Source organism: Anser cygnoides, chromosome 2, assembly GCF_040182565.1.
Source record: "Anser cygnoides isolate HZ-2024a breed goose chromosome 2, Taihu_goose_T2T_genome, whole genome shotgun sequence".
NCBI lineage: Eukaryota > Metazoa > Chordata > Aves > Anseriformes > Anatidae > Anser > Anser cygnoides.
The window spans coordinates 147,339,164-147,346,536 of record NC_089874.1 but is presented as its reverse complement, the minus strand read 5'-3'; positions in this window follow the sequence as shown (position 1 = coordinate 147,346,536).

The window sequence follows — 7,373 nt, the reverse complement described above, 5'->3', positions numbered from 1 at the left end:
CAGTGTATTATTTAACTACATATGAAGAAATTCAGACTTAAAATATGAGAACTTTTAACTTATATAAGTACTCTCTAGCCTACTCTTTACTTATTCAAGGCTGAAATCTTTTATTTTAGGTTTTAATTACATTGACTTTTAGGTTTCCTTTGTCATTTTAGCCAAGCATTATACATAAAATTACTAAACATTTTGACTTTCTTAGCATTGTCTGCCAATGGTTTCCTACTTTGATAATGGCAGACCCATTATTAGAAAACTGATTTATTCACTCTCTGTATATCTTCTTGTTTTTGAGGTCCATAAAAAATCATCCCAGTAATCCATTATTATATTTGGGGAGCTATTTATTCATTTGATCACATGTGAAGATCTACTCTGTCTTTACTAAGCTGTATAATTAATAGTGAATTGAATACTCCTACTGCAGCGGACAGTAAGTACGGGTTTATTTCTACTGCCAAGGAGAGAGTTTATGATATTATTTCCATGTACCATGCTATTATTACATTTTATGTGAATACATCAAATACAAAGGGTAAAAAATATTGTCTCAAACAGAATGTGGTTTTGGAGAAGTAATCTGGTCCTCTATAAATTAATTGTTTCTGCAAACACTGATTACAACTGAATCTAAGACCTCCCCACTGCATTGGTGATTGCTCATCTCAGAGTGATTATTCCTGCAAGTACGTTCTTTGCCAACGTGCAGAGGAGTGGCACAATAACCCTTACTGTTCCTATGTGAATAAGTTTTTCAAATAGAGATAGTGGTTGCAACCAGCAGTTAAGATCCTCAGCTTCATAATTTATATTGCTTTGTATATCGTTTGTCAGGTGTCACTGGCAGCAAGAAAAGTCAGGTTTAAGTACAAGGTTACTCTTAAAATAAATTAATAGTCATCACCAGCTCCAAATACAAACAAAAGTGTATTTTAAACTAAGAAAATCCTAATGGAAGAAGAAAGAAAGAACATTAATAAATAACAAAAAAAAAAAAAAAGGAAGGAAGGAAAAAGAAAATAAAATCAATTAAGAATAGTAATAAAAATAAAAAAAAATCCCAATAACCTTAATAACAATAACATTAACTAAATTATATATTGATTGGAATAGTAAGCAAATGATTTACAGTATCTTGTTTTTTCCCTTGGCCTCTCCTCTGTTACTGTAAGTGTTTTATAAGAAATATACCTTCCAAACTTTATTCTGCCCTACTATTTGCCCTCTCCTTCTTCATGAATTGCTGAATGGTTAGAGTCAAAGTTGTGAATGGTTAGTTGTCATAGAAATAAGGAATACATTTAGGCAGAATTATCCTCAGACTCTATGGAAAACTGAAGCCAGGAAGAAAAAAAATCTTATTGCTTCATAAAAAACAACCCATCTAAAGATTTTTCAGTGCCTGCACAAAAGTTTACTAGTTTAATTCTTAAAGCTGTTTGGTAAAGTAAATTTTTATTTGAATTTATTACGATATATTTCTATCACTTGTGACTTTTGTGAAAAGCTTCTGCATTACCTTATTTGGATAACAGGTACATTATTTATTTATTTATTTTACTGGAAAAACAAACTGAGAAAATTGGTTTCTTGAGAAAAGTCTTGATATATATTAGTCTGTTGTCTCAAGAAAGTAAGAGTTCTAAACTCCTCCCAACAGTCCATATATGTACTTTCATATGCATTCAGGTAAGCAAAAGGTGCGTAACTAATGTTTTGATTATAAATAATTCCTTATCCATTGTATATTAAGTACCATATTTCTCTTTATTCATATCACACAAATTATTTTACAGTGTTCTATACCTCAAACCTAAGAATTCTGGTGCCAAGAATGTTTGCACTGGCACAAATGAGTGTTAATCATAGATCTTGTCTTTTTCCAGTTAACCTAAGTTTTCAGAGTTTCTGCCCTTCAAAATCATACTAGAGTTAAATAAAATAAATAAAATACTAAGTTAAATGCAATAATAAAATGTTGACACATCTCAGTGGAAAGTAGTGGATGTAGAGTTCAAAATTCTTTGAAATAACAGAAAACTCTTATTTAGTTTGGTTTTACCCTGAACTCTCTTTAAAATGTAATTTAAAAAAACATTGCCAAGCACAGTTTTACCTTTTGAAATGATTTATTACTGTCAACTTCCAATAAACAAAATTTTGATCGTGTATATTGGTTCAATCAGTGTCAGATACATGAATTTATACATTTCTTTATTTTCTGTATTAAGCTTGGTACACTGTGTTGAGTTTCTACAGAGAGATAAATGTTCATTAATTTATTCCAAATATATTTTAACAAACTCTTTGAGACATCTGATAGTAAGTAAACCTAATATGGCACTGAAAATACTGCTGAAAAGTACAGACTGAAGTCTGAAGTCTGCTGAAAAGTACAGACTGAAAAGACTGCTGAAAAGTTCCTTACACTTCACCCTAAAGTAATCATTAGGCAGACATTTAGTACGTTTATACAGGAAACTTATATAAGAAACTTTATACAAGAATGTTTCAACTGTTGCAGCATGTTAATCTTTTTGTTCTTTGTGTTGAGAGCTGAAATCTTTCACAGCATTTGATAACATTTTTGTATCATTTCACTTTCTCCTTAATAGATATGTGTCATGTGAGACAATGTAGCTAAGTATCTTTATGCACTACAAGTGTCACTCCTTATGAAATTATTTCAATAGATCTACTCTTCTCTGGTCTGTAAAACAGGTCTCCATATACAGAAAACAAAGAGTATAAAAAGATTGAACTTGTACTGCAAAATTACCTACACATTCACATATTCTAATACTTAAAATTTCTAATTCATCCCGGCCATCTTATTTTTCTGATCTTTCTTAGTAAAACACAGCATGTGTTTTGGTATTTTGACTGTGGTAGAGCAGGAAACCAAATTAAATGGTAATGTTTATTTTCTTGGAGAACAACACAACAAGAGATGCTGAATAATATGAATGTCTATGTGATAGCAATGGAAGATGTTAAAAACAGTTTCTTCCCTGACTCCAAGCAGGCACTGCTAGATTGCTTCTGAAAGAAAGGTCTATCCAGGAACAAAAAGTAGAGAGTACTTTTCTTTGGTGTTTTTCAAATGTGTTAAAGTCAAAGACTGGAACAAATATCAATATGCTAATGCATCTTCTGGTTCTCCAATTAATTTTAGGCACCAACTTGCTACACTTTTCATTATCCCAATTGACATATTATTCACTTAGTTAAAATTGCACTGCAGGAAAATTGCAACTGTGTTAACATAACTTAGAATGAAAAGACATAGAACATCACACATTTCCGTCTATTAGTGATCAACAGATATTTGTGTGGTTTTTTTTGTTTATTTGTTTGTTTTTCCCCATAAATGTTAAATGCAAAGTCTTTAATTCCGAAATTGCATAATATGCTTGGTCTTTGCAACTTGGCATATTTGCATATTGAAATGGATGAAAAATAAGAATAATGAACTATGCTGTGAAATAAGAATATATAGATATATGTTTACATTTTTTACTTTCTTACTCATTTCAGGATGTAATTTGTTAATAAAATCCAGTGAAAATCTATTTACATGGGTTTAAGTAGACATTGACATATTTCTAGATAATTTTCTACATTTTTTCCATTATTAATGTTAAGCCTCTCTCCTGATTTCAGCTGGGATGGAGTTAATTTACTTCCTAGTAGCTGATATGGTTCTGTGTTTTGGATTTAGGGTGAGAATAATTTTGATAAAAAACTCTTGTTTTAGTTGTTACACAGCAGTGCTTACACTATGCAAAGGACTTTTCAGCTCTGCAGTTTTTGTAGTTAAACAAAAGCAGACTTTTCTGCAGAAGATATACAAATAGTTGAAAAAAGACATAAAAATGCATCAGTATTTAACACAGGCATGGAGGAAAATAATAAAAAAAAATAGTCTGATGTGGATATTTGGTGGCTTCCTTTAAGACATCACAGAAATACAGAAATTATCAAATATTACATTTAAATACAATCATCTTTATTACATTTTGTCCTGGTTTCTGCTGAGATGGAGTTAATCTTCTTCCTAGTAGCTGGCACGGTGCTGTGTCTTGGATTTAGGATGAGGATAACGTTGATAACATGCTAATGATGTTTTAATTGTTGCAGAGCAGTGCTTACACTAAGTCACAGACTTTTCAGCTTCTCATACCACCCTGTCAGCAAGCATGCTGGAGGTGCACAAGAAGCTGGGAGGGGACAGCCAGGACAGTTGACCCAAACTGGCCAAAGGGATATCTCATACCATATGACAAGATGCTGAACAATAAAACTGGGAGTTAGCCAGGGGAGTGGCCACTGCTCAGGGAGTGGGTGGGTGGTGAGCAACTGCATTGTGCATCTGTGCATCACCAGCTTTTTATTTTATTATTATTACTATTGTTATTGTTATTATTATTATTATGCCTGCCTCCCTCCCTCCCTCCCTCCCTCCCTCCCTCCCTCCCTCCCTCCCTCCCTCCCTCCCTCCCTCCCTCCCTCCCTTCCTTCCTTCCTTCCTTCCTTCCTTCCTTCCTTCCTTCCTTCCTTCCTTCCTTCCTTCCTTCCTTCCTTCCTTCCTTTTTCTGTCCTATTAAACTATCCGTATCTCAACACACAAGTTCTTGCATTTTTCAATTTTCCCTGCTGTGGGGGGGTGGGAGAGAATGACTGTGAGGTGCTTAGCTGCCTTCCAGGTTAAACAAGGGCATACTCTGTTCATGCTTTGATTGCTTTTTTTTCTTGGCACTTTTGTACAGTTTTAGCCCTTTTCCAGCTGTTTCAGGGTTTCTTTTCTCTATGGGTTCCAAGATTGGGTTCCTGTTTAATTTCTAAAGTTTTCTGCATACCACTACCCATGTTCCAGAACTCAGAGGCAACAGAGTACTGTTTGTCTACTCTTGATCTAAAACTACACCTGAAGTAAATGTACTGTTAGATTGGGAATAAATAAATAAATAAAATAAATAATAATCATGAAGAGGTTTTGTTCAGCTAAGATATCCAGACAGTTTTCCCTTCTTTATTTAGACCGCCACCACTTATGCCTTCTGACAGTTTGATAGTATGTCAAGTATCTTGTCTGTGCAAACCTTTAGATGACCTTTTCACAGTCCATAAAATGATAGTGATGCTTAAGAATGAGGACTCTTTTCTCCTCCTCCCTGCATCAGATATGTACTTCTTAGTACCAAAACCATACTTTCAACACTTCAGTAAGTGACTTGGTTGCTGAACTCCCACAGCTCCTATTGAAATCAGGATTAGTTACCTGTTACGCTGTCTTATTCGTTTATCTGATACATTTACATCACAAAACTACAATTCTATGATCATTAATAGCAGTTACAACTATGCAAACTCAGACAATTACAACAAAAATTGTATGCTTCATGGCATAAATTGAAAATCTGTGGGAGTCCAGAAAGAAGTTTTCTTCTCTGATTACAACATTAAACAACGGACAGGTGTTTTATGGTGCCTTCTGTTTTTATTCGAAGTATCAAGTACAGACAGCTGCTTGTGGAAGCAGAAAGCCATAGTAGGTTGAATAATGGCACTAATCCAACATTACCTCTTTTATATTCTCATAAGATCTCACCCGTTATGTCTTTTATTTTGACAAATATACTGATATTATGAAGAACACACAGGTCATTTTTCCTTATTAGTTCTTCTGATAGTGAAGTAGTCCTTTATGTTTACACAAGTCTTTTGGAAATAACTTTCTGTTTTTATAAATAGAAGTCCTGTGATTAATGCTGGTAACAAAACTTAAAATGGAAAGCGAAAAGTTTCTAGGAACTAATTAAAACAGGAGTGTTAACTAGCTGCATGTGATTTCAAACTGACCCCCAAAAATGTGCTCCAAAGCCATGTGTTCCTATATTCAATCTCCCTTAGTACAAAGAAGCAAGAAAGAAAATCCAATGAATCCAATAAAACAGTCCAATAAAAATAATATAAAATAAACTTCAGAAATCATGACAAAATGAAAGACCAATACAATAAATCCCCCCCTAGATCAGGTGCTTCAGTACTCTGGATAATCTGTTTCCAATGAGGAATGGTTATTTATTCATTTTTATTTTAATTATTTAAATAATAATAATAATAAATCAGACTAAATTATGGATACTGAAAAAAAAATGTTAACAAATTTTTATTGAGAAATTGATTGATTTGTATTCTTTCTAAATTCATTATTCTGCAATATTACTCCACAGTTTTACCAGTCTGTGAAATTAAGAACTAAGTTCAAATACACAGATTTAACTCTTAAAACTAATATTATTGAATCACATACCTAGCCAGAATTTTTTGAATCACTAATTACAGTCTCCTGATATCCTTATATTTAAACCTCCCTGCTTCTAACCCCAGGATAAATGCCTAATTGTCTCCATCAATTACAGAGGGATCACAGGGAGATTTAAATCACTAGACTACAGTTAGCCTTTGGGAATATTCCTTTAGTTTTTTTAATTTTTATGTTACAGCTAGGTGAAGTGAATTCTGATTCTGTATATGAAACAAGGAAACGAGGAATACATCATTATAAAAAGAAATGCAACATCTCATTATTGCAAGTTAATCCAAAATAAATAAAACAGTTGTAGTATCTTGACAGGATAGTGTTACCTTGGTTTCTCAGCAGCTGGCATGAATAGTAGAGTCCAGCACCACATAATTTATCTCTCTTCCATCTAGAAAATTGTCCTCATGTTGCAGTTTGGTTTTCAATTCCCAAATGAGAAGCGTATTCAGTCAACCTGTCTCAGGTTTCTTGGGAAATGTTACCTAGTACTATCCTCATTCTCTGTCATGAAATTGTTATAATTTCAATTTCATGTAATGCTTGAAAGAAAAGATATAATGATAGTTTGCTTAATTTTACTGAACTATTGAAGCATACAGATCCCAAATTTCTATGATACATTAGCTACGTCATTTTTATCAAGGTTATCTGTAACAGTCCTTGCCACTCCTTTTCTTTCACATCATGCTTCTTCCATTGAAAAATCTAAGTTTGTAAAAAGTAATAGCGCTTGGAAAATTGGAACAGTTTTGGTCAAAAACCCACACAACCTCTTCATAACTATATTTTAGGTTCGTCTTTCATGACAGAGGATAGGGGTTTCCTTCTCTCTGAAGTACTGTCCATCTGCATTTTTTGCTAAATTAATTAGGCAAATAAAACCATCTGAGTGTCTACTGTTCCAGTGGACCCACAAATGGAAATAAAGTCCTTCTTATTCTTTAAAAATTAAGAATATAGATATAGTTAACTCAAAAGCTTGTACATTCAAATATCCATACCAGAAATTACCAGATTCATTAAGATGCTTACAGATTTGTTA